The 25,583-nt window shown below is 40.7% G+C and overlaps 1 protein-coding gene and 1 pseudogene across 2 annotated transcripts in view; both read right to left on the reverse strand.

The window, feature by feature from the left end:
- LOC143577031 (TMV resistance protein N-like) overlaps nucleotides 1-25,583 on the reverse strand; it is a 46,725-nt gene that overhangs the window by 15,039 nt on the left and 6,103 nt on the right. The window lies entirely within an intron of this gene.
- LOC143577036 (TMV resistance protein N-like) lies at nucleotides 174-25,027 on the reverse strand (annotated as a pseudogene). Its single transcript, XR_013143045.1, has 5 exons — nucleotides 24,898-25,027; nucleotides 23,404-24,788; nucleotides 23,224-23,258; nucleotides 3,335-4,008; nucleotides 174-254 (listed from the first exon to the last, which is right to left on the reverse strand). The product of XR_013143045.1 is annotated as a TMV resistance protein N-like (transcript).

Genomic DNA, 25,583 nt, shown 5'->3' on the forward strand with positions numbered 1-25,583 from the left:
CAAATTCAATGCTTGCATATGCAACCGGTTGTCGGTTGGTGCAGGATCGAGACTGATAATTAGCTGCACATTACCTGTTTGATATAATGTCCAGGCGAGTCGATTTTTGTATTAAATTCGACCTGTTGATCATTTTGTAGTAAATTGTAAATAGATCAAAGAGAATCAATTACCTATATAGTTACAGTCATAATGATTCTGAATTGCAGAAAACAAGCGGCTAATTTACAAATTGAGTTGATCTTATTAGGGCCCTGCTTATTATTGCAGAATTATCTAAATCATGTTGTTAACTTTAATGTGAAAGTGCTTATGTAGATATGCTTTAGAAACGAAATAATTGAATTGCTCTATATTATTATTCTTCTGTAGTTGTGCTGTAATGGAATTTAAAAAAGACAACCGCAACGTACGTAGATATGTTGTTTGCTTTAGACAAACGTACAAGCAACTTAGATCATATGATGCAATAGTGTAACTTTTATCGTATGTTTAAGTAAAGTATGTTATTAGGAAGATGTTTAACATATGTGTGACTTACATTTAGCTCTTCTAAACGTTCCAAATGCCCAAGGGCCTCCGGCAATTCTTCTATGCCACATCTTCTAAGGTCGAGAGTTCTTAATTGTTGAAAACCCTGTATTTGACGCTTCCAAGTATCATATTTGGAACACATCATCATCTAATATTTAATTTTTAATTTCAGATATCTTGATTTTCAGACCTTTCAACAAAGAAATGCTATGTGGAAGATGAGTTATGCGAGCATCCCTAATATCTAGTAACTGTAAACATCCCACATTACCTAGTTCGTCGGGCAATTTCTCAAGCCTTCTACAACATCTAAGCTCCAACCCTGTGAGACGTGTGACACCCGGTAATTTCCCAATCCCATAAACCAAGTAATCACCTAATTATTAGGAGATTGTGAATATGATGCGCGCCATGTTAGAATCAGTGCGGGCATATGTTATATGCGCCAGCGCGGATGCGATGCGCGCCATGTTAGAATCAGCGCGGGCATATGTTATATGTGCCAGCGCGGATGCGATGCGCGCCATGTTAGGATCAGCGCGGGCATATGTTATATGCGCCACGCGCACAGGTTTTTGTTGTGTTTTCATGACAACTTAATTTTATGTCGTTTCTGTCTAATGGGTTGCATACCTCTTCAATGATCAATAAGTAAAACTATGTTCAAACAATATCCTAATTTCCTAATTAAGACCCAAATCATTTATGCGCGCGCGGAAAAAGGGAACTAACCTCCCCGTATGGCGGGAACATTGAGAGCTAGTTTGTTTGAAGCTCCAAGATGGAATTGACTTCAACATAACTGATCACTATGTTGAAATACCAAGACCTCATGGAGAATCTACAAATGAAACTCAACGTCCCTGACTACGAGAAGGTTACGCATCTACCCGCATCAAATAAAAAGGAGTTATGAGCGACACCTGTGGGAAGAATCCCCGCGGGACACCTTAAAACCAAACCCTTTACGCATGAACGTCTGCACAGAAACCAACCACCTTTTCGCTTAAATCCAAAAGTTCACCCTGTTAATAAACTCTGAGAACGCTGGTTCCAGCAGAGCCAGATGGACTCGCAGGATTTCCTTATAAGGACGCCTGCGCAGTGATACGCGCAGGATTCGTTACAAGGACGCTTGCGCGAAGACCAACTGGAGCCGCCGGACCCACAACGTTCAAGGAAATGGCCTTCACGCAGAAGGCTATACGCGCAAGGCTACACGCACAAAACACTTAGTCTATTCTTCAGATGTAAGGGGATTACCCCCGCCCAGAAAGAACCAATTGCGTGTTTCAGAGATTTTTACCTTTTGACTGCACACTGACAACAGTACCAGGAAAAGTATACTGTAACACGAAATGTCAGCTGTCAGCCGCACCTACTCTCACCAACCACAGTCCTGCATGTACTGTCAAATCCATCAGAATCTTTATAACCACTCCCTAGGACCATCACCCCATCCCTAAAATAAATAATAATAAACCCCATACCTAGTCATCATTACACCCAATATAAATAAGATTTCAATCCCCTAAATCAAGGGATTGTGTTCCCTTGAATTTGCCTATAAATAAGTATCAATTCTTGAATAAAAATATCACACAAACACACTTCAAACTCCTCTCTTAAACCTGTAGTTCTACACTAACCATCTCCCAAGCATCCGCTTCCAGTTCCATCGCTAGGTAAGCCGAAACTTTAGTCTTGAGATTTACTTTTCTGACAAGCCCTTATATTCTTCGATTACTTGGTCTTAATACACATATTTCTTGTTATTTAAACATATTCTAGACTTCCAATTTCGAGGCTAACATCAGGAAACCCGAATCTCGTTTAATCTCTAAACCATCACTTAACAAGAACCACAGGTGAGTCTCACAGCCCCTATTTTCACTGTTTTTAAACTGTTTTTGGGGCGAGGGACACGTGTTTAAATTATGTTTTATCATGGTATATTTACAAGCGATGCAAACGATTATCTGCTCATGGTGTTTATCTTGGTTTTCAATGTAAGTGCGCAAGTTTTAGACAGTGATCACTCGTCAGTGGAACTCTAAGGGTAGGGACTACTGTGTTTGATCAACCCACTCGTAGGGGTCGCACCTCTTTGCATAGACGAGTGCCTAGTATGGTCATGGGGTAGTACTACTGGTTGTAAAGCCCGCTCGTAGGGGTCGCACCTCTTTGCACGGACGAGCGCCTAGTTTTCCGAGCACAACGTCCGCGCGTAACCCACGGGATGGTATTGTTTTAGCTCGTAGTGGCAGCGCCACTTTGCATGGACGAGCCCGGTTTTCAGAAATGTCCGCGCGTAACCCGCGGGACGGTTTTATCAAGCATATGTTTTAATGATGTTATCAGAAATATGTTTCAATATGGTTTTATCAAGGATATGATGCAATACGATTTATCAAGTCACCAAAACTTGTGAACTCACTCAGTTTATACTGATTCAAATGTTTTTACGTGTCTTTCAGGTGATAATTAGTAGCGCAAGGAGTCACACACATAGAGCACTTCACGCAGAACATCTATAAAAAGGGTTTTTGGAAGATTTTAGTTCTATCCCTTCCACACGCGTGGTTGTTCCCGCCGTGTAAGGGGATATGGCGCGGAAATCTTCAACGTTTTTCATATATGGATGTTTTTATATGTAATTCTAAACAATGTAATGTATTTTGTACTAGACATTTCATGCGCAATGGAAAAATTATTTGAATGTTTGCAATGACCCGTGCTTGATTATCAATTCCCACTGGCGCGCACCCGGCTGTTTCCGCCGTTTAGGGCCGGGTGTGACAAGACGTTTCAACTTACAGATGCTGCTTGGAATTTTTATTAAATTAGAGCAAAAGTATAGATCTAACTTCTCCAAAGATTCTAATTCACCAGCATCCTCAGGTAATTTCTCAAGAAGCCAACAACATCCAAGAATTAGGGTTTTTAGACGTTTCAACATACAAATGCTACCGGAACATGTTTAAAATCTGTACCAGATAAATCTCGGTATTCTAAACATTTAGTTGGCTAAGGTCATCGAGCAATTCCTCTATGCCACTGGATCGAAGGTTAAGAGTTCTCAAATGTTGTAGACTACAAATGCTTCCCGGAAGACTCTTAAGTCTGCTGCAATGAGCGAGATTTAGATAGACAAGCTTATGAAGATTTCCAACTGATAAGGGTATTTCTTCTATATCTTCATTATGTGAAAGATGAAGCTCTAGCAAATTGTTGCTGGAATGCCCTGTGATTATATAATCCGGGAATTCCCTTAAATTTAATCTACTTATATAAAGAACCTCAAGTGATTCCAACTGCTCGATAAAAGATACAGATTTCAAACTTCTGCAGCCATGTAAGTTTAGGTAGACAAGGCTTTTTAGACATCCACCGTGCACGTAAAGTTCTACCAAATCATCACAATGTGGAAGACTTAACCTCTCGAGGTTGGGCATCAGCCCAAGGTCAAGGCTCCTAAATTTTGTGTTAGGTCCCGTTTTGTATGTTTTAGTCTTTTGTATTGGTTCGGTTATGTATTTGGGACCGATTGGTCATTTTGTATGTATTGGGTCACTATCCATTGTAAAGAAGCCCATTGGGCCTTAGTATATAATTCATGCTTCTCATGCATGCCACCCTATAAATAGGGAGCATGCCATGAGAAAAATAACCTTTTGTCAAAAAATCTCATTACACATCTTCTTTCTCTCTCTGCTCTCTCTCTCTCACTAACTTCCTTAACCGAACATAATATCAAGATCCGAGACCTCTTGGTTGCTTAGTGTGATTTCCGCTAGCACTAAGTTAGGTTGATCCAAAGACGTTGTTAGATCCACCCGAATAGGGACTTACGATTGGTATCAGAGCTTCGGCTCACTAGTTGAGGGTTTTTGGATCACAACCTTGGGTTTTGATCTTGAGAAGAAGAAAACAAGTGCTCTTTACAAGAAAGTTCACAAAAACCTCAAAAACAAGAAAAATACAAAAAGAATTGGGCAAAATCTTCATAAAAATGTCTTAGAAAGTGTTCTTGGTAAAAATATCAAGTCTAGATCTAAGAAGTTTTGGGTTAAAAGGTGTTAAAGCTTGGGTTACGGGTTCAAAAAGTTGGTCAAAATTGATAAGAAACAATTTCGCTTCTCATGGCATGAAAGTTTGCGCAACAACCTTTGACCTAGTACTGATAAGGTTAGGTGAAAATTGATCCCGAGGAAGATTTCTTCTAGAAAGTTGGATCAATTTCGCTTCGCTTGGATCCATTTCGCTTCGCTTGGATCTATTTCGCTTCGGTTAAGGCTGTTTCGCTTCGCTTAGATCTGTTTCGCTTCGCTTGAAGCAGTTTTGTGCGAAATAGTTGACTGTCTTGAAGATTAAGCTTTGTTAAAGGCTTTTAACTGCTTAGACCATGGCTAGCACTGATTTAAAGTTGTTGCTGTTGAAGGGTTATTTGCTGTTCACCTATAAAGCCACTAAAGTATATGACCTTGGATGATAACTTTGCAGATTTCAAATGGAGATTTATGAATTATATCTCATTGACTGAGACTGATTTAATGAGATGTTTTGAACAAGGTCCTCATGTTCCCGTGACTCGCACTGATGCTGGGGAACAACTTAAGGCTCCAGAAAACTATGATCAAGTAGACAGGGACCTGTTGGCATAAGATAAGAAAGCCTATCTCATATTTCATATTGACTGTTTGCCTCTCAAATGAAATCACTGAAACTCTTTGTGAACACACAAGTGCAAAGGGACTGTGGGAAGCACTTATTGATAAAGTTGAGGGCAATGCCGAAATTAGGGAAAACAAGAAGGCCCTTTTAAAGGAAGAGTTCAATATTTTTAATCATCGTCAAGGTGAAGCTATTTTGGAGTTGGTAAAGAGATTTGAGAAGTTTATGGTAAGAATTAGGGCTGCTAGTGTCAACATTGCAAATGCTGAGGTCAACCACAAGTTGATGAATTCATTGCCATACAACTGGAGTACCAATACTATCACAATCAAGAGAACTACCAATCTAAATATGATGTCAAACACTGACTTGATATCCACTATCAGGTCATTTGAAATGGATGAGCAGATGAGAATGAACAATCATCTAAGTTCTCTGAATCAAGCTGGAGTGAGTTCTGCTTCCTCAATGCCTACTGCCTTTATAAGCAAATCTCAACAGAATGTGTATCCCGTGACCACTCCCAAGTACTCTCCAAGTGTACCTTCACAACCAACAGCATTCATCTCAACAACTAATAAATCGGATTCTTCCGATACAAGTTCATTTCAAAAGGCAGTCGACAGTGCAATTGCCCAAGCCTTAAAAGCTCAAGGGATTTCCTCATCTTCAAAACCTCAACCAAGCAAACCTTAAAGTTTCTGTGAAGCACAACCCATGTTGAATGACTCAAACATTGCAGTAGTTCATGCTTTTCTGTCAAGCCATGAAGAGTTGATGCAAGGAAATCTATTGCCACCATAGTTTGAAGCTGGAGAATTAAGAGATATCAATCAAAAGGATTTGAAAATATGGATATCAAGTACCAGATAGCAATGGCGGTGCAAAGAGCTACCAACTTCATGAAAACGTACGGGAAGGATAGCTTCAATGATTCAGACAGGAAAAGGATCGGGTTCGATAAGTCAAAGCTGCGTTGCTACAATTATGGTGAGATGGGTCATTTCTCCCGAGAATGCACGAATCCATCAAAACATGCAAATGATATTCGTGTGACTGAGGTGACAGAGGAAGAGAACAGCAAGGCTGCAGGAAAAAGGCATGAGGTGCAGAACCAAGCAGCTCATCACAAAGAATTGGAGGTCATCCACACAAGGGCAACTCAAGCTCAAACTCAAAGGCCCTTGTCTCCCAATCGGAGGTCCAAGTTGGTGTGGATTGGGATGATCAATTCCAAGAGCTGTAGAATCCTCTCAACATGGCTGGCATGGCTCTCACAAACAATGAAGCTTCTTCATCTACTGCTGCAAGTCCTGATGCATCACCTTCTGATGAGGTAAAAAGAAATCTATGCACTAAAGCTTGCGTAAATGAAGTTACATACTATAGATATCTTCAGGACGAAGTTTTGAAAGAAAACGCAAAACTTCGTCAACTAAATGCTGAATATGTAAAGGCTGACAAGATATATGTTGAAAAGATTAAAACACATCACGATGATGTTGCAAATCTTAAACTCAAAATCTTTCAAGGAGAGCACAATGTCATCTATTACAAGGACATTGTAAACAAATTAAAAGATGAAATTGAAAAGTTAAAACTTGATCTTTCTGATAAACGAGAAAAGGAAAAACAACTTTTCAAAACTTGATCTTTCTGATAAACGAGAAAAGGAAAAATAGGTTGAAAGATTTGAAGCATCATCTGAACAATTAGATGATCTTATCAGAGCTCAGAGAAGTACTAAAGATAAATCGGGACTAGGTTGTGATTATTTAGCGGTGCCTCCACCAATGAATGATAATTACACTTGCCTACCCCATTTTAGCTATAATACTTCTCCTGAAGAAGAGATGGCCTGTGCTATTGGTAAACTACCAAAACCAGTGAAATTTGTTTCAGCTGCCTCTCCATCAACAGCCCAAATTTCGTCATCTGATAATTCTAACGTCAACATGTCTTGAGTAGCAAGTGATGTAAGTGGTGGGAAGGTTAACCAGGGTTGTAAACCAAAGGGAGAGTTAGAACCACGTTTTGAATCCTGTGTGGGTCTAACAAAATCAATTAACAATCCGGTTTGTAACAAAATGTGTGAATCAATGATAGGAAGTTTAATGTCTAGATCAAAGGATGTATTTTGTGAATCATCAAGTGATGACAGCTGTATAAATGTTTGCAATGAAAGTGAATTTTCCTCGTCTGATTCAGAATGTGAGACTGTATTTGATGAAACCGTGGTGGTCAAGGTTAATGAACAGACTAGTCAAAGCTGCTCATCAACTGATGATAAAATTGAGAACTTAATAAAAGAGAGAATTAGCTTTGAAAATGAAAAACCAAGCACTTCATGTAAATATGTGCCACCCAAGAAAACTTCTTTTTCTCAAAATACAAATTATAACAATAGTTCTCAATATTATGATCAATTTGATAGTGACTTTTACTACTCTCGACAGAAACCTAGGCAATCAAATTATTTTGCAACTCATCATTCAAATGCTTACAATTATCAGTTAGATAGAGGTCACCAACATGTTAACCAATCTACATCACCTCATCCCACATATCTCAGTGAGCAAGATGTCTATATATGCAACCAAAGAAAATGTTGCTTCATTTGTGGAAATCCGTCCCATCTTGCAAGGCATTGCAAGAACTGGCATAAACAACAAAAAGTTTTCAACAGTAAGTTTGGTCGGACATTTCCTAGGTATAATGCTCAAACCAAGAAAATGCCTAACCAAACTTACACTTCAGCCAATGAGATGAATTTTAGGTCCGAAAGAACCAAAAAACCCAAGAAACCATTTTGGCTAACCCAAAGAGAAAGAAAGCGGTTAGCTAAGGGGTCTGAGGTTGAAAAGCTCAAGAGCCCGTCAAAGGTTTTCACAAAAGCTAATCAAGAAGATTTTGTGGTTAAGCCAAAACCAAAACGAAGGCAATCTAGAAAACTTTTCAAAAACCGAGGAAATCAAAATTCAAGTTCCTCGAGGGATTGCTCTTCAGATTCTGATTCACCAAAGGATTACATTTTCAGAAATCATAAAATTAAACTTGGTGATTTTATGTTTAACCTTCCCGAGACAAGTGTGTCTCGGGAAACCCTCCACTAATTGGTTCTTCGTGTGTGCAGGGACAGCCTGGACGGCCTGTCAACAGTATTTGGTACTTAGACAGTGGCTGCACCCGACACATGACAGGAGACGAGTTGCTGTTGTTCGATATCAAACCATTCAACGGTGGTCACGTTTCTTTTGCCGGTGACATTGGAGGAGAGATAACCAAGCAAGGGAAGGTCACTAATGGCACTTTGACATTCGATGAAGTCAATCTGGTGGAATAGCTCAACCACAACCTGCTCAGCATCTCTCAGATCTGTGATAAGAAATTTTCAACCCTATTTACTGAAAATGAATGTCTCATTCTGAAACCAGGTTTTGAAGTCCCTGAAGAATGAATTATGATGCGTACTCCGAGGCACAATGATGCCTACATTCTGGATATAAGAAGTAATTATTCCATGAGGTCTGCTTCTTTTTTAATGTCCAAGGCCTCGGAGAACGATTCATCCTTATGGCATCGATGGTTGGGTCACGTCAACTATAAGAACTTGAACAAGTTGGTTAAAGGTGACCATGTGAGGGGTCTGCCAGTAAAATCTTTTCACTGTACTGAAAAACGTTTATCTTGCTCTAAATGCAAACAACACAAACTCCTTCATAGACCCAAGCTAGTCAATTCCATCAATTCCACTCTTCAGTTGTTGCACATGGATCTTTTCGGTCCAATTCAACCAATGGCAACGGTCGCAAAGCCTATTGTCTGGTTATTACTGATGAATTTTCGCATTTCAGTTGGACATTTTTGTTAGGGTACAAGGACGAGACGTCACAGTTTCTACTCAGGTTTATCATGTTGGTTGAGAATCAAACTGATAAGAAGGTGAAATGTATCAGAAGTGACAACGGCAATGAATTCTGCAACAAGGTGGTGAATGAATTCTGTCAAAACAAGGGAATTGTTCATCAACTCAGCACACCTTACACTCCCGAACAAAATGGGGTGGCTGAGAGAAGAATCCATACTTTGGTGGAAGCCGCTAGAACAATTGATGTGTGTCTAATAATCCTATAATAATGACCCTCACAACTAAGCTTTAATATTAAAACGAAAATCCTAAAACCACACACAACCGGCAAGTGTACCGATCGCAAGTAGTATAGACCTAGGAAGTCCGAGTATCGAACACGTGGACACGTAAGACGCTAACGATTACTAACCCTAGTCAAGACCTACCTTAGAATAATATTTAATTGATTTTTGATTTCTTTTAACTTAACTGAACTAACCTAACTGACTGACAAAACTTACCAAAAATAGAAAACTTAACGGAAAACTAACTGTGTTAACTTAGGATGAAGAAAAACGTCTACCTAGGTCTGAATCAAATTTTAGGCCTAACAAGCTAATGGATTGGATGACTTCAAGACACCGGTCTCTAAAGATGACATGACTAAGGATCGCTCGGGCTCACTGGATTACCTCTCGGTCTCACTCAATAAACCCTAACTACTCAAAATCGGCTAAAACGACCAAACCGGGAAATAATTGCTAACGTGTTCTAATGCTAGATCACCTCTCGGTCTCACCAACACTCGACCCTAATGGCAATGAATACTACACAACCAAGGATGGAGGAACAATTCAACTTAAACTAAAATAGATCAACTAGTCACTCAAAACACCTAAACCTGACAAGAAACGAACTCGCTCTCGCGCAATCCTTATTCTAGCATGTAAAGGAAATGAGATGACCCTAACTTCCTATCACATCTCGGTCTCAAAGAAGGTGTCTAACCGCTGTACTTTAATCAATTAATCATGCAACAAAACCCTACGGTTGTTCCTACCGCAAACAAACCCTAAACACCAAGTCTAGAATCAAACAATGCATCGATCAAATAATACAAAACTAATCAATCAACACACGGGGTTTATGCAATAAATTAACCAATAATTCCAGCCCTTAAACACAACCTATTTGAAGTCTAAATAAAACTTTACAATAGCCAAATACGTCTAGCAATCAAACAATCCAACAAGCTCATCAAACATTAACAATTTTCATCATTCCTAAGTAGAACTAACAAGTTTAGCCGTGCATATTTTTTGGACAGCAGCAAACACTTAACAAAATCATCATTAAACTCATACCAATCATCATAATAATCATCCAATGATCAATACTAATCATAAAAAAATTCAATCTCTCAATCAAGTACAAAACTAGTTAACAATTAAACAAGAGAAGTAAAGTTGTTGAACAATGTTATGAAAGAAAGGATATTGGGTGTTCTGGGCTGCTGTTTGCTGCTGTAAAATGATGGTAAACGATCACCGAGGCTTGTTCTTGTTTGTTCTTCCTTCCCTTGCCGCTACAAGTCCAAACCCTAGCTCCCAAAAAACTTTTTTCTCTTTTTTTTTCTGTCCGATCGCAGCCCCTGTTCAGCCCTTAGGGTTTTTTTATTTTTTATATATTATATTATAATGTAAGATTTGGGCCTCCATGATGCATACGGGCCAGGCCTTGAGCTTTGTCTTGAACTTGTATGCGTAAAAGGCTCGTAAAATGCTCGAAAAGTCCCGGTTTCTTCTTCCTTGTAACCCATAACCTACAATATGAATAAACTTACGTAAAACCTATCTAAAACAAGTTAAAACATATAAAATATAATATAATATGTAGATAAAACGTGCGGAAAGTTGATGTGTTTTACAACACATCAACAATGCTCTCATATTCCAAACTACCATTGATTTTCTAGGGTGAAGCTATCAATGTTGCTTGCTTTACCCAGAATCGTGTGCTTCTGAACAAAAGACTAAACAAGACTCCGTATGAAGTCTTCTATGGAACTAAGCCAAGGGTAAATTTCTTCAGAATGTTTAGATGTCTCTGTACCATACTCCAAACGAATGTTGGAACAACTTCCAACTTTGCTGAAAAGGCGGATGAGTGCTACTTTATTGGTTATTTTGCTGTTAAAAGTGCTTATCGTGTATACAATAAGAAATCAAGAGTGATCTTGGAGTCCTTCAACATTGATTGGCAGGAGTTAAACCCTACTGATGCACACAATGGTCCGGACTGGATGTTTGATTATGAAGCATTGTTCAAGCAGTTTCGTGGAATGTATATGACACTCGCCGCACCAATGGTTTCCCCTGTTGTGTCTCAAACTGTTCAAACCGCGGATGATCAGTCTATCCTTATGCATGTTGTTTTGAAAGATCTTGGACATGTTGACATAGCTACTGCTGCACCTATACTGAATGTACAACCAATGGCTAACCAACAAGCCCTGGTTGGAGATGAGCATGTTGGGGAGTTTTTCAGCGAGATCTGTGGAGGATCTGCCTCCGACACTCAGATTCTCGATAGGGATATTCCGGAGATTGAGATGGTTGCCCTGACCGATCAGTCAACGGAAGATGACACCGAGTTACATACCCCTGAGTCTGAGGTGTCTGCTGGGATCGTACGTGACGATCCGATGGACCGACCTTCTGTCAAGAGCCCCCCTCTTTCCTTAGAGCTTAAGGATCTGCCTGACCATCTGGAGTACGCGTTTTTGGACGAGGAAAGGAAGTTGTCGGTTATCATTGCATCTGCTTTGACGGAGGTCGAGAGAGAGAGATTGTTAAGGGTGCTTCGAGAGCACAAGGAGGCCATTGCATGGAAGATTATCGACATCAAGGGTATCAACCCTTCGTGTTGCACGCATAAAATCCTCATGGAGGATGACTTTAGGACTGTCGTTCAGCCGCAGCGGCGGCTTAATTCGAGGATGCAGGAGGTCGTGAAGAATGAGATCATCAAACTCCTTGATGCGGGGATCATTTTCCCCATTTCTGATAGTGCGTGGGTTAGTCCAGTCCAAGTGGTTCCTAAAAAGGGTGGCATGACTGTCGTCACCAATGAGAGGAACGAGCTCATTCCCACTAGGACTGTGACTGGTTGGACAGTCTGCATCGATTATCGCAGACTGAATGATGCCACGAGGAAAGATCACTTTCCTCTACCTTTCATCGATCAGATATTGGAGCGTTTGACGGGTCAGCAGTATTACTGCTTCTTGGATGGTTTCTCTGGGTACTTACGACCAGGAGAAAACCACGTTCACCTGCCCATACGGCACGTTTGCCTATAGACGTATGCCGTTCGGACTATGTAACGCTCCAGCCAAATTTCAGAGGTGCATGGTGGCTATCTTTCACGACATGATCGAGGACTCCATGGAGGTTTTCATGGATGACTTTTCGGTGTTCGGGAGTTCCTTTGATCGTTGTCTCTCTAACCTTGAGAGGATGTTGGCCCGATGCGTAGACACCAACCTAGTCCTTAATTGGGAGAAGTGTCACTTCATGGTACGCGAGGGCATCGTTTTGGGGCATCGTATTTCGAGTGCGGGGATAGAGGTCGACCGAGCGAAGATCGATACCATCTCTAATCTTCCCCCGCCCATTTCCGTGAGATCCATCTGGAGTTTTCTGGGTCATGCTGGGTTCTATCGCCGGTTCATTAAAGATTTTTCTAAAATCTCGAGACCCATGACCAAACTCCTGGAGAAGGATGCCCCATTTGTGTTTTCTGAGCAGTGTATCGAGGCGTTTGATCTCTTGAAAGACAAACTCGTTAACGCCCCGATCATGATTTCTCCCGACTGGTCGCTTCCCTTTGAGTTGATGTGTGATGCGAGCGACTTCGCAGTCGGAGCGGTTCTTGGACAGCGGAAGGATAAACACTTCCATCCGATTTACTACGCGAGCCAGACCTTGAATGGTGCGCAAGAGAGTTACACCACCACCGAGAAGGAGCTTTTAGCTGTGGTGTTTGCGTTCGATAAATTCAGGTCCTATCTTGTTCTGTCCAAGACGATTGTGTACACGGATCATTCTGCCATTCGTTATCTCTTTAGCAAACAGGATGCTAAACCACGCCTTATCCGATGGATCCTTTTGCTTCAAGAGTTTGATATTGAGATCCGTGACAAAAAGGGGGCCGAGAATGTGGCGGCCGATCATCTTTCACGTCTTGAGGGTGCTGATTTAGGAGAGCCATGGGTTAGGATTAATGACCATTTTCCGACGGAGAGTCTCATGTTTGTTTCGGCTCAGGATGAGGGTTTTCCATGGTTCGCCGACTTCGCAAACTATCTTGCTGACGGGTACTACCCGAAGATGTCTTACCAGCAAAAGAAGAAATTCTTTGCTGATGTTAAGTTTACCTATGGGACGACCCGTATATTTTTCTTATAGGTGCTGATCAGTTGATCAGGAGGTGTGTTGACGTTAAGGAGGGATGGCAGATTCTTAGCCATTGCCATGTTGGACCGACAGGAGGTCACCACGGTGCGAGTTTGACGGCAAAGAAGGTGTTTGATTGTGGATTCTATTGGCCTTCGATTTTTAAGGATGCGCACGCGTTCGTGAGGAGTTGTGATCGTTGCTAGCGGGTCGGCAACATTTCTTCGCGAAATGAAATGCCCCAGAATGCTATTCAGGTTTGTGAGGTTTTTGATGTTTGGGGCATTGATTTCATGGGACAGTTTCCATCTTCGCGTGAGAACAAGTACATACTCGTGGAGGTTGATTACGTCTCAAAGTGGGTTGAGGCCAAGGCCTTACCCACTAACGATGGTCGAGTTGTACTCCGTTTTCTCAAGAGCCTTTTTGCTCGTTTTGGTGTCCCGAAGGCTCTGATCAGTGATAGAGGAACTCACTTCTGCAATGCGCAGATGGAGAAGGCATTGCGACGCTATGGGGTCACCCATCGGCTTGCGACCGCCTACCACCCACAGACCAATGGGCAGGTAGAAGTGAGTAATCGGGGGATCAAGCGTATTCTTGAGAAAACAGTTGGTTCGAATCGTCGGGATTGGTCCGACAAGTTGGATGATGCGTTGTGGGCCTTCCGTACTGCCTACAAAACTCCGACCGGTTTAGGTGTTTTGAGCGATTAGATGGTCCATTTTGGTCTAGATTAGATTGTTCCTCTATCCTTGGTTGTGTAGTATTCATTACCATTTGGGTCGAGTGTCGGTGAGACCGAGAGGTAATCCTTCATTAGAACACATTAGCAATTGTCTCCTGGTTTGGTCCTTTTTTATCGGTTTTAAGTAGTTTAGGCTTGTTGTGTGAGACCGAGAGGTAATCCAGTGAGCCCGAGCAATCCTTAGTCGTGTCATCTTTAGAAACCGATGTCCTGATATCATCCAATCCATTAGCTTGTCAGTTTTACAATTTGATTCAACCCTAGGTAGACGTTTCTCCCATCCGAAGTTAACACCGTCAGTTTTCCGTTAAGTTTTCTATTTTTGGTAACTTTTGTCAGTTAGGTCAGTCAGTCCAGTTAAGTCATTTTATAAAAACAAATTTAAAAATCAAAAATTAATTAATTATTATTCTTAGGTAGGTCGTGTCTAGGGTCGTAATCGTTAGCGTCTTTCGTGTCTTCGTGTTCGATACTCGGACTTCCTAGAGTTATATTACTTGCGACCGGTACACTTGCCGGTTGTGTGGTTAGGATTTTCGTTTTAATTAAAGCTTCGTTGTGAGGGTTATCCGAGGCACATCATGTATCTCACTACAAGCAGACCGGACATTATGTTCCCTGTTTGTCAGTGTGCCAGATATCAGTCAGACCCGAGAGAATCCCACATGACGGCTGTCAAGCGTATTTTCAGATACTTGAAAGGTAGACCACGTTTGGGTCTTTGGTATCCAAAGGAATCTCCCTTGGAACTTCATGCTTACACCGACAGATTATGGGGGATGCAACTTGGACAGAAAGTCTACATCTGGTGGATGTCAATTCCTGGGAGATCGGTTGATCTCATGGCAGTGCAGGAAACAAGTCACCATGTCCACCTCCACAGCAGAGGCCGAGTACATTGCTGCATCCAGCTGCTGCTCTCAAGTGACATGGATCTAGCATCAGCTGCTGGATTACGGTTTGAATTTCTATGGATCAACGATCAAATGTGATAATGAGGCGGTCGTTGCAATTGTTAAAAACCCGGTCCAGCACTCAAAGACCAAGCACATTGACATCCGAATACATTTTATTCGTGATTGTTATGATCGTAAGCTTGTCGACATAAAAAGGGTCCATACTGACTATAACTTTGCAGATCTCTTTACTAAAGCTTTTAGTCATGCCCGATTTTTGTTTCTTGTTGAGTCATTGGGCATGATCTCTTTTGAGTAAATCTTATCTTTTAAGTTTTTAAAACTGTAAATATTTTTCAAATATGTCACAATTTTAGAGGGAGAAAATTGAGTTAAGTTTAACTCACCAAAAAGATTTTGAATTTACTTTTAGAAAAACAAAAATCAAGTCACTTGACTTAACAAAAAGATTTTAATTTTTATATATAATATTAATTTCTTCCTTACTCCTATTTAAGAAAATTCAAAAAGTGGTGTCCCGCTTAGAGGGAGCTTCTTCGTAGAGGGAGTCGTATATTTAAAATTTTCAAGTTTTGAGAATTTGATCCGATCATTTGGAAAGTGATAGTACATTGGTTTGTAATGATTCTAGCGCGCTAAAAGAATAGAACGAAAGGCTATAAGATCATTCATAGATGTGTAGGTAGGCTTGACAAACAAGTGTCGAATGATATAAACCTAAACTCCTACCGGTACTAGTGGATATACGATTATGAAACGGTTGCATGATTTCGTAAAGTCATATTCATGAAGGCAAAAATGTAACTATACATGTCATACCCAAGCCTCTCTTTACCTAATCACAGTAGTCTTATGAAAGTCAGTGTCAATTTTTATTTTCATTGAGTTAAGAAAAGAGTCAAGTAAAAAGTCAAGAAAAGCAAGAAAAAGAAAACAAAAGAGTCAGAAAAACAAAAGAAAAAAAGACAGAAAAGGAGTCAGCCCTAGGAATTTTAACTTCTGTTTTATTTCTTCATTTATTTTCGACTCAAGCCTTGGACTTTCTACGTTTGTAGTCATACAAGATCTGATTGTTAAGGCTCTGAGTCTTCTGCTTTGTTTTATTTTCTTTCTTTTGTTCAAGCCTTGGACTTTCTCTACGCGATAATATGGTATTATCCGACCTGATTGTTATGGCCTGAACTTCTGCTTTATTTTAATCTTTCTAGATCAAGTCAAGTGTGCAAAGCACAAAGTGTCATGTGTACAGTGTACAATAAGTCAAGTGTGTTAATAAGAGTACTGTGATCAACTAAGAAAGGTTTAAGTCAAGTTGAGGTGATATGTTAACACAAAGTAGGCCCGAGATATGATGGAATCAGTAACATGTCTGATTAAGTGGGAACCAGATAAGCACCGTGCCTAATTGTACTTTAAATGTGTTATTTTTGGCATCAAAACACTTGTCAGTTAAAAAGGAGGACAATATCTACAGTCAATGATGAACTTGTGTCACAATAACTTTAAAATGGAAATGCAATCTAGGGCTTTGCAAATCAATATGATTCCATGTCGTGATCGTTCTTTGTAAATTAACTAAAGAAAAAGAACTATGTAAATTAATTTAATATTATTGTTTTTAACTTTAAAATGTTTTAATTTTTTTTTAAATCTATTTTGTTTTTAATTTCTAAAATATTAAGTATCTGCATACTCTAATATTTTAAATTTTATTTTATTTTATTTTATCTTTAATTTTAATTTTAATTTTATTTTTGACTTTATTTTCGTGTCTTCTTTTATTATGTTTTGTTTTGACAAAAGAGATCGATCGTGCAAACGTTAACGTTTATGAACCAACAAAAGAAAATATTGCAAAACAAACAAGTGCTCGGATTCGATGGGTAAATGTTTTTCAGGGATTGAAAATGCAAATTATTTTAAAGACCGAGGACTGAGAGTGTATTTTCGGTGAAAACTCGCGATGTTTTGACCTTATCGTGAGATAGGTTGACCGTATATAAACCTAAAATATCTTTCACTATTCATCAAACAATTTTACCTTTTACTCTCTCTTCTCTCTCATCTTCAAGCTCTCAAACCCTAAAAACTCTTCAATTATTCAACAATCCAACCTTCATTATAAAACATGTCGTTGAATCCAGATTATCCACCCTCGGTATAACATCAGAACAACTTCTTATGAACCGTCGGCTAGATCTGAGTATAGATCTTCATAATTTGGGTTGCTATCATGTTCAGATTCTGTTTTTAAACTTTAGATCTTGTTTATCATCATTATTAATTAGTTTTTAGGATTGATATGTAAAGTTTGTAGTAGGATTTAGGTTTTTGTTCAGATGTTCTAAGGATAATCTGACCAAGTAAACAAAGGAGGTTCAGGCTCAGACTTTCCACAAACATAATTCGCACCTAGACGACCATGTGAAAAGAAAAGGGGGATAAAAAGGGCTAAGTACAAGTTTTCGCATGGATGGGTTTTTCGCTTCGCTTGGTGATGTGAAGCGAAACATATTTCTGTTTCGCTTCGCTTGACCTCATGCGAAGCGAAACGTATTTCTCTTTCGCTTCACCTCATGCGAATCGAAACATATTTCTGTTTCGCTTCGCTTGAACTCATGCGAAGCGAATGGATTGTCTGTTTCGCTTCGCATGATTCCATGCGAAGCGAAATAAGACCTCACGCGAAAAACCAACACTTAGCAGAATTTTCAGAATCTTAAGTGACTGTTTTTGAACCAATGCACTGTTTTGACTCTTGGACTGTTTTAGACATAATCTTTATACATTGTAGACTAATTGCCTAGTGAACATACTAAAACTAACTTATAACCTTGTTAAAACTAAAATGTATATAATTTTTTTAATTATAATATGTAAATACTTAATGCTTATGTATATATCTTATTTATTTTGTTTATTTCCCAATGATGATTCTCATGATCTCTTGGTTTAACTTTCAGGGTCATAATAATTTTTGTGCTCTCGGGCTGCCAAAGGCAAAGGCAGACAAAGTATTTACCTCCATGGTCAAGGGACTCAAGCAATCACCCCTTTCCTATGCTATCACCGCCAACCCAGCTGTTTACTATAAATGGGTCTTGGACTTCTGGGCATTTGCCAAGATTGCTGATGATTCTCTATCCTTCACAACAACCGTGGCAAGAAAGGAGTTGACAATTACAGAAGCAGACATTAGATGGGTGTTAAAGATTGCTGACTAGCCAGATTAAACGTATGAAAGGGGAAACAAGAAGAAGCTGGTTGGTTTTGTTGAACAGATGGGATACGACACGGAATGGAGGAGCCTCGAAAAGAGTCATCTTCCACCATACTGGAGGTTTTATTCCACATAGTCACCCATTGTCTGACTGATATTCGTGGAGGATTCGACAGTATGAGTACAGACTGGATTCGTATTATGTCTGCATTGACTAACAGAGAGAAGTTCAACTAATCTCGAAGGATATTCTTGTGCATGCTGGAAAACATCAAGAGTGGTGCTACATGGCTCATGTACCCGAGATTCGTGCAGCTGCTTTTAGACGATTTAATTCCAAATGTTCCACGATCGGGGACCAAAAAGGCCAAGGCAAGAAGTCACTTCCTGAGCCGTAACATGTGAATGAGATTAAAACTTCGGTTTTCAGTGTGTTGCTTAGCACCAAAGGGAGGGGGCATCAGTATCAAGGACCAAGGCCGGGTCCTAAGTTTGGTTTATTTGAGGAAACAGAGCCTGCCGGGAAGAGGCGTCTTCTGAGGGTGAAGATGATGATGAACCCGAAGTTGAAGGTGAACAAGATTCCAGTGATGAGCCGGCCGAGGATCGAACAAAGGCCAAGCATGACTTGAAGAGGAAAGTGGCTGAAAAGGGCAAAGTGATAGAACTTGAGGAGGAAGAAGAAGACCAGCCGCCCCTGAAGCGCTTGAGGAAACTTGGGGACTCCCAAAAGTCAATCAAGTTTCTTGTCAAGTCTCCCTCACAAGACAAACCATCCGACCAACCAAAAATCACAAAAGAAGCCCTGGCCCAAGCCCTCAAAACACTAGACGTAACCAAGATACAAATCCCTACCTACAAGCCACCAAAAACCAGAAAGAAAACCAAAGCCAAGAAAACCAAGACCCTACTCCATGACTCACCAGAATCCTCACCTGAACCCTCACCAACAGACCAACCAATTTCAACATCCTACCCCAAATACCTTCCTTACCACACTCACCACCACAACAACAAACCCAACCCGAACCTTCTCAAGTCACAACACCACCTACCCAAACAACCACATCCATATTCACCTCATTAGTTTTCAACTCACCAATACAAACAACAAGCTTATGGAGCAAAACCGTCATTACCTCCCCAACCCAAACCTTCACACCACCTACAACACAACCAACACCACCCACCACTACAACTTCACCAATCATTACCCAAGCCATCACCCTACCTTTGCCAACAACCTCACCACCCATCATGGCAACCACCCCACCATCCACCATTATCTCACCAAAACCCATTTCCCTAGGGATGTCTTCGACACCTCCAGATCCTATCCTCGATAGGATTGTCGCACTGGAGGAATCCAACGCTAAGAGGGTGGAAAGAGAAATTGTTTCACGATCGGGGACCAAAAAGGCCAAGGACAAGAAGTCACTTCCTGAGCCGTACCATATGAATGAGATTAAAACTTCGGTTTTAATGTGTTGCTGAGCACCAAAGGGAGGGGGCATCAGTATCAAGGACCAAGGCCGGGTCCTAAGTTTGGTTTATTTGAGGAGACAGAGCCTGCTGGGGAAGAGGCGTCAACTGAGGGTGAAGATGATGATGAACCCGAAGTTGAAGATGAACAAGATTCAAGTGATGAGCTGGCCGAGGATCGAACAAAGGCCAAGCATGACTTGAAGAGGAAAGTGGCTGAAAAGGGCAAAGTGATAGAACTTGAGGAGGAAGAAGAAGACCAGCGGCCCCTGAAACGCTTGATGAAACTTGGGGACTCCTAGAAGTCAACCAAGTTTCTTGTCAAGTCTCCCTCACAAGACAAACCCTCCAACCAACCAAAATTCACCAAAGAAGCCCTGGCCCAAGCCCTCATGACACTAGACGTTACCAAGATACAAATCCCTGCCTACAAGACACCAAAAACCAGAAAGAAAACAAAGCCAAGAAAACCAAGACCCTACTCCATGACTTACCAGAATCCTCACCAGAACCCTCACCAACAGACCAACCAATTTCAACATTCCTACCCCAAATACCTTCCTTACCACACTCACCACCACAACAACCAACCCAACCCGAACCTTCTCAAGTCTCAACACTACCTACCCAACCAACCTCATCCATATTCACCTCATCAGTTTTCAGCTCACCAATACAAACAAGAAGCTTATGGAGCAAAACCATCATTACTTTCCCAACCCAAACTGTCACACCACCTACAACACAACCAACACAACCCACCACTATAACTTCACCAATCCTTACCCAAGCCATCACCCACCCTTTTCCAACAACCTCACCACCCATAACGACCACCACCCCACCATCCACCATTATCTCACCCAAACTCATCTTCCGAGGGATATCGTCGACACCTCCAGTGTACGCCGATCCTATCCTCGATAGGATCGTCACACTGGAGGAATCCAATGCTAAGAGGGCGGAAAGAGAAATTGTGCTCCTCAAGTTCATTAAGGAGATGAAGCAAAAGGCGTTGGAGGATGAAAAAGAAAAGGCGACTTTGAGGGAAAGGATAAGGGTGTTGGAGGAGTAGAAGGAGGCAAGTGACGCTCTTGCTGAAAATCAAAGATTGTTGACAAACACCTTCCACACCCGAATTCAGAATCTACAAGCGTTAATGAACCGTGAGGCCTCTGAAAACGCTAATTTGAGCAGATCACACAAGACTTGGAGATAGGCTGACTACACTTGAAAGAGACTTACCAAGTGCTAGTGCTCTCAGATCTAGTGTAAACAAGAAAATCGAAGATGCAACGAGAAGGTGGGATGTTGAAAAAGAAGCTACAAACTCAAGAGTTGCAAATCTGGAGAAACAGCTTGCTTCCTCCGCCTCTCTCGATACGCTCAGAGCAGAAATGGAGGCCATACAAGGAATTATTAAAGAGCATGATCGTCTGAATGAGCTACAGCTCAAGACGAAGGAAGACATGGTGAGCAAGTACCAGGTGGCCTCAGACCTCATGGGCATTCAAGAAGATGAATTTCATGGTCTGGATGATAGGCTTGACGCTGTATTTGGGACTTGGAGAAGGTCTGGTGAGACTTCTCAAGTTGGTGGTTCACAGCCTACCGTAGGTCCTTCTGTAACCGTGCGAGGAGTTCAGGCTGTTGTGTCTAAAGGAGAGGCGACTGTTGGTCGGTTAGTACAACAGGGCGGACAGTCTAGCGGGGTTGGTGGTGGATATGAGGGTGATGATGATGGTGATGAAGAAGATGATGATGAGGAAGAAGATGATGACGATGATGAAGTTCATGATAGCTTTGATGAAGATGACAATAATGATGATGAAGGTGGAGCAAGTGGAGACGGAGGGGCCGGAGCAGCAGGAGGTGGAGGTGGAGATAACACTCAATCACCTCCACCAGCTCAACATGACGTTCAAGACCCTGCTGCTCACGACTTGGCTGGCAAAGTCAGGGAGCATGACACACAGATCACTGCCATGTATAAAGATTTGTTTCCTGATGACTTTGCAGGTGTTATGGATGACTTTATCAAAGCAGGAATGAACTTGGAGCATCTTGTTGATCAGAACACTGAAGCGAGGGTTGAAGATGACTACATCAACTACTCACCCAACCCAGACACTCCTCCTGCAAAAGTTCAAGCTTCAGAAACCGCTGCTACTGATCCCGTCTCCAATCCACCTTGACGACTTGACATAGGAACCACCAAAAAAGAAAAGAAAAACGCACATTGTGTCAAGTCGTGCGTGTGCTCGTGTGCTCAACTATCCTTATCATGATGATTCACTCATTGTTTACGCGAAGCATGATAAGAGAAACAACTGTTGAGCCATCAGAAGATACAGCGGAGATCTGATCTACCTCAACCACCATGAGCTGAAATCACTACCAGAGCTCGACATTAATTATCTTCGACAAGCTCTCTAGGCCATGGTGTAGTTGGGAGTTCGTTAGAGATCTGGGTTCCAGACTATCTCCATCGTCAATCAAGGGTGGACTACAAAGATTTCGAGCCAAACAAGGGTCGAAAATACAAGAACTTAAAGGAGATGGACCCGGCTACCGAAGAGCCACGCACTATGTGGAGATACAAGGTGCCGAAAGACTATCACGAGATTTATCATGGCGAGCCCTATCTTCCCAACACTCTCCGAGACTTCATAGATTGGGAGTTTAACAATAAAACCGGTGAGGCCGTCATACACTTCCGTGATATGCACGAGATTCGAGTGTTTGACGAGCATGAGCTTATGGGACTACACATTGAGGATGTGAAGAAGCTCTAAAACAAGCCACTGGGGACCGTCGAGGACTTGGGACGTCAAAACACCGCCCTGATAGTTGAAGCTTTCAACAAGTACGTACGCAGACTTGTTGAACTTCCACTAACAGATGAAGAACTTCTCGTCTACGACACCGACGGGTTCCAATACTAAAGACTAGAGGGAGATTGTTAGGTCCCGTTTTGTATGTTTTAGTCTTTTGTATTGGTTCGGTTATGTATTTGGGACCGATTGGTCATTTTGTATGTATTGGGCCACGATCCATTATAAAGAAGCCTATTGGGCCTTAGTGAATATAATTCATGCTTCTCATGCATGCCACCCTATAAATAGTTTATAGGGAGCATGCCATGAGAAAAATAACCTTTTGTCAAAAAATCTCATTACACATCTTCTTTCTCTCTCGGCTCTCTCTCTCTCTCTCTCTCACTAACTTCCTTAACCGAACATAATATCAAGATCCGAGACCTCTTGGTTACTTAGTGTGATTTTCACTAGCACTAAGTTAGGTTGATCCAAAGACGTTGTTAGATCCACCCGAATAAGGACCTACATTTTGTATAACTAAAATCTAGGAATTTGAGCTTCTTCATTTTGTATAACTAAAATCTAGGAATTTGTATAACCTATCACAAGATGAAAAGAGAACAAAAAAAAGGTAAACGTATGTTGTGATAACTAGCCAATAGAGATACATATATACCATTATAGCATTAAAGAACAACCAACCAACCATATTACCTTTCCCCCTTCCCAAAGTTGCTTGATGTTGCTGAAAGGTATTTCAAGTGCAACAAGATTATTTGCTTCAAACGTATTGGGTAAACACCAAAGAGGGTATTCGTACCAATATAGATATCGTAGAGAATTTGGAAAGTACCAGCGGGCTTCGTCAATCTTCAAACAATCATCAGAAAAATTGTACTTTTCATGGATTCTTACCGAGTTAGCAGCCATGACTTGTTCAATTTCCACCTGAACCCATAATCGACTGTGTTTGTTGGGCTCATACGCATGTTCACGTCGTACAATATTCTTTCCCAATTCTTCTATATGGTCATGCATATGTATATAATACTTGTCCTTCAAATTTATTAGAGATTTTTGCTCAAGAACTCTTAAACCATGTTTAGCATAATATCCGCAACTTTCAAGTATTCTTATTGTTGTATCTTTATCCCAAACTCGAAGGATGCATGCCACGTCAAGGAATATTTCCTTGTGTTCGTCCTCTAGGCTTTCATAACTTAGTTCCAAATTTTCAAGAGTTTCCTTCAATGGAATTGTTTTGAGTCTTTCTAGTGTATGCGCCCATTGCCTATCATCTTTACCACATAGTTTTGAACCCAAAACTTTTATGGTTAACGGAAGACCCGCAGCGTAAATTACAACTTCACGTGAATGCTTTTCATATGCTAGAGTTGGAACATCTTTCCCAAATGCATGCCTACTAAAGAGACGAATTGCTTCCTCCTCCGATAAAAGGCTGACATCATGTATCCATTTCATGTTATGTTCTTTGAGCACCTCTTCATCTCTGGTTGTAATTATAATTCTACTTCCAGGCTTGAACCAAGTAGGATCACCAGCTAACATCTCAAGCTGGTCTCTACGATCCACATCATCAAGAACAACAAGAACTCTTTTACTAAGCAACCTCTTTCTCATTAAGTTTTTCCCATCATAAACACCACTTATACTAATGCTTTTATCATTTAATACATCACTAAGGACTTGTTCTTGCAACTTCTCCAAACCTAACCAAGAGGCTTTATCCCTCACATCCTCAACAAAACTTTTACCTTCAAAATTAACGGATATTTTATCAAAAATAGCTCGGGCTAAAGTTGTCTTCCCTGCACCTCCCATGCCCTTGATCCCTACTATGCGAACATCCTTCAAACCAACCTTTAAATATGCATCGAGATCTTGCATCCTTCGTTCCATGCCTATTAAATTTTCATCAACGTTCATATCAAAGGGACGTAATTTGAGTGAAACCCACTCAACAATTAATTCTATAACTTTAGCTTCATGCTTGTAAATCACAAAAGAAGATTTAGTTAGCTTGCTAAAGAACCCACATGAATAACTATTTTTCACGTCTATACACACTAATTAAGAATGTCAATTATTTCTCTGTAATTAATAAATGGGTTTTTGGGTAAAAACAAATATACGTTTAGGTCTACTCAAATTATACAAAGGGTTTAGGCGAGCAACCACTGTTGTCATCGCCTTCTCTATCACCATTACCAGTACTGCTGTTGTGATCACGACCATGGTCACCAATGGTAATACTTGTTGGTTCCGCCTTTTTTGCTAGGGTCTCCACCATGAATACTTGTGTCATTAGTCGCCATAAATAAATGTAGCCCACGACTTATTTCAGCCAAACTGATTTTACTTGTGTCACTAGTGATACTTTTGTAAATCTGCATGTTGATCCAAGCTCATTGATGTGCAAAAAGTAGTTATTAATTTATTAACTAAATAAACGTTAATCTAGACACTAAGTAATAAATTCTAGACTCTTAAACTTAACTAAACTGTCAACCGGTAAGCACACATATGCATCGAATAAATAACAAGAAACCTCTTAATCATAAACCATAACAAAAACAAAGTCCAAACTAAAATCCAACATTAACAAAAGTTCATCATAAGCCTAGGCGGTCTAGGGGTTTAGCCAACAACCATACTGTTAGGTCCTTTTTGTATGTTTTAGTCTTTTGTATTGGTTCACTTTTCACCCAACACTTTTATCTTTTACTTTCTCTTCCCTCTCATCTTCAAACATTCAAACCCTAAAATCTCTTCAAATTCTTCACCGATCCTCCTCTTTATTCTCCAATATGCCGTTGAATTCAGATTATCCACCCTCGGTATAACATCAGAACCCCATAAAT

This window comes from Bidens hawaiensis, unplaced genomic scaffold (assembly GCF_021521415.1).
Source record: "Bidens hawaiensis isolate Kalapana, Puna unplaced genomic scaffold, B.hawaiensis_p1.1 tig00028457_1, whole genome shotgun sequence".
NCBI classification, from domain to species: domain Eukaryota; kingdom Viridiplantae; phylum Streptophyta; class Magnoliopsida; order Asterales; family Asteraceae; genus Bidens; species Bidens hawaiensis.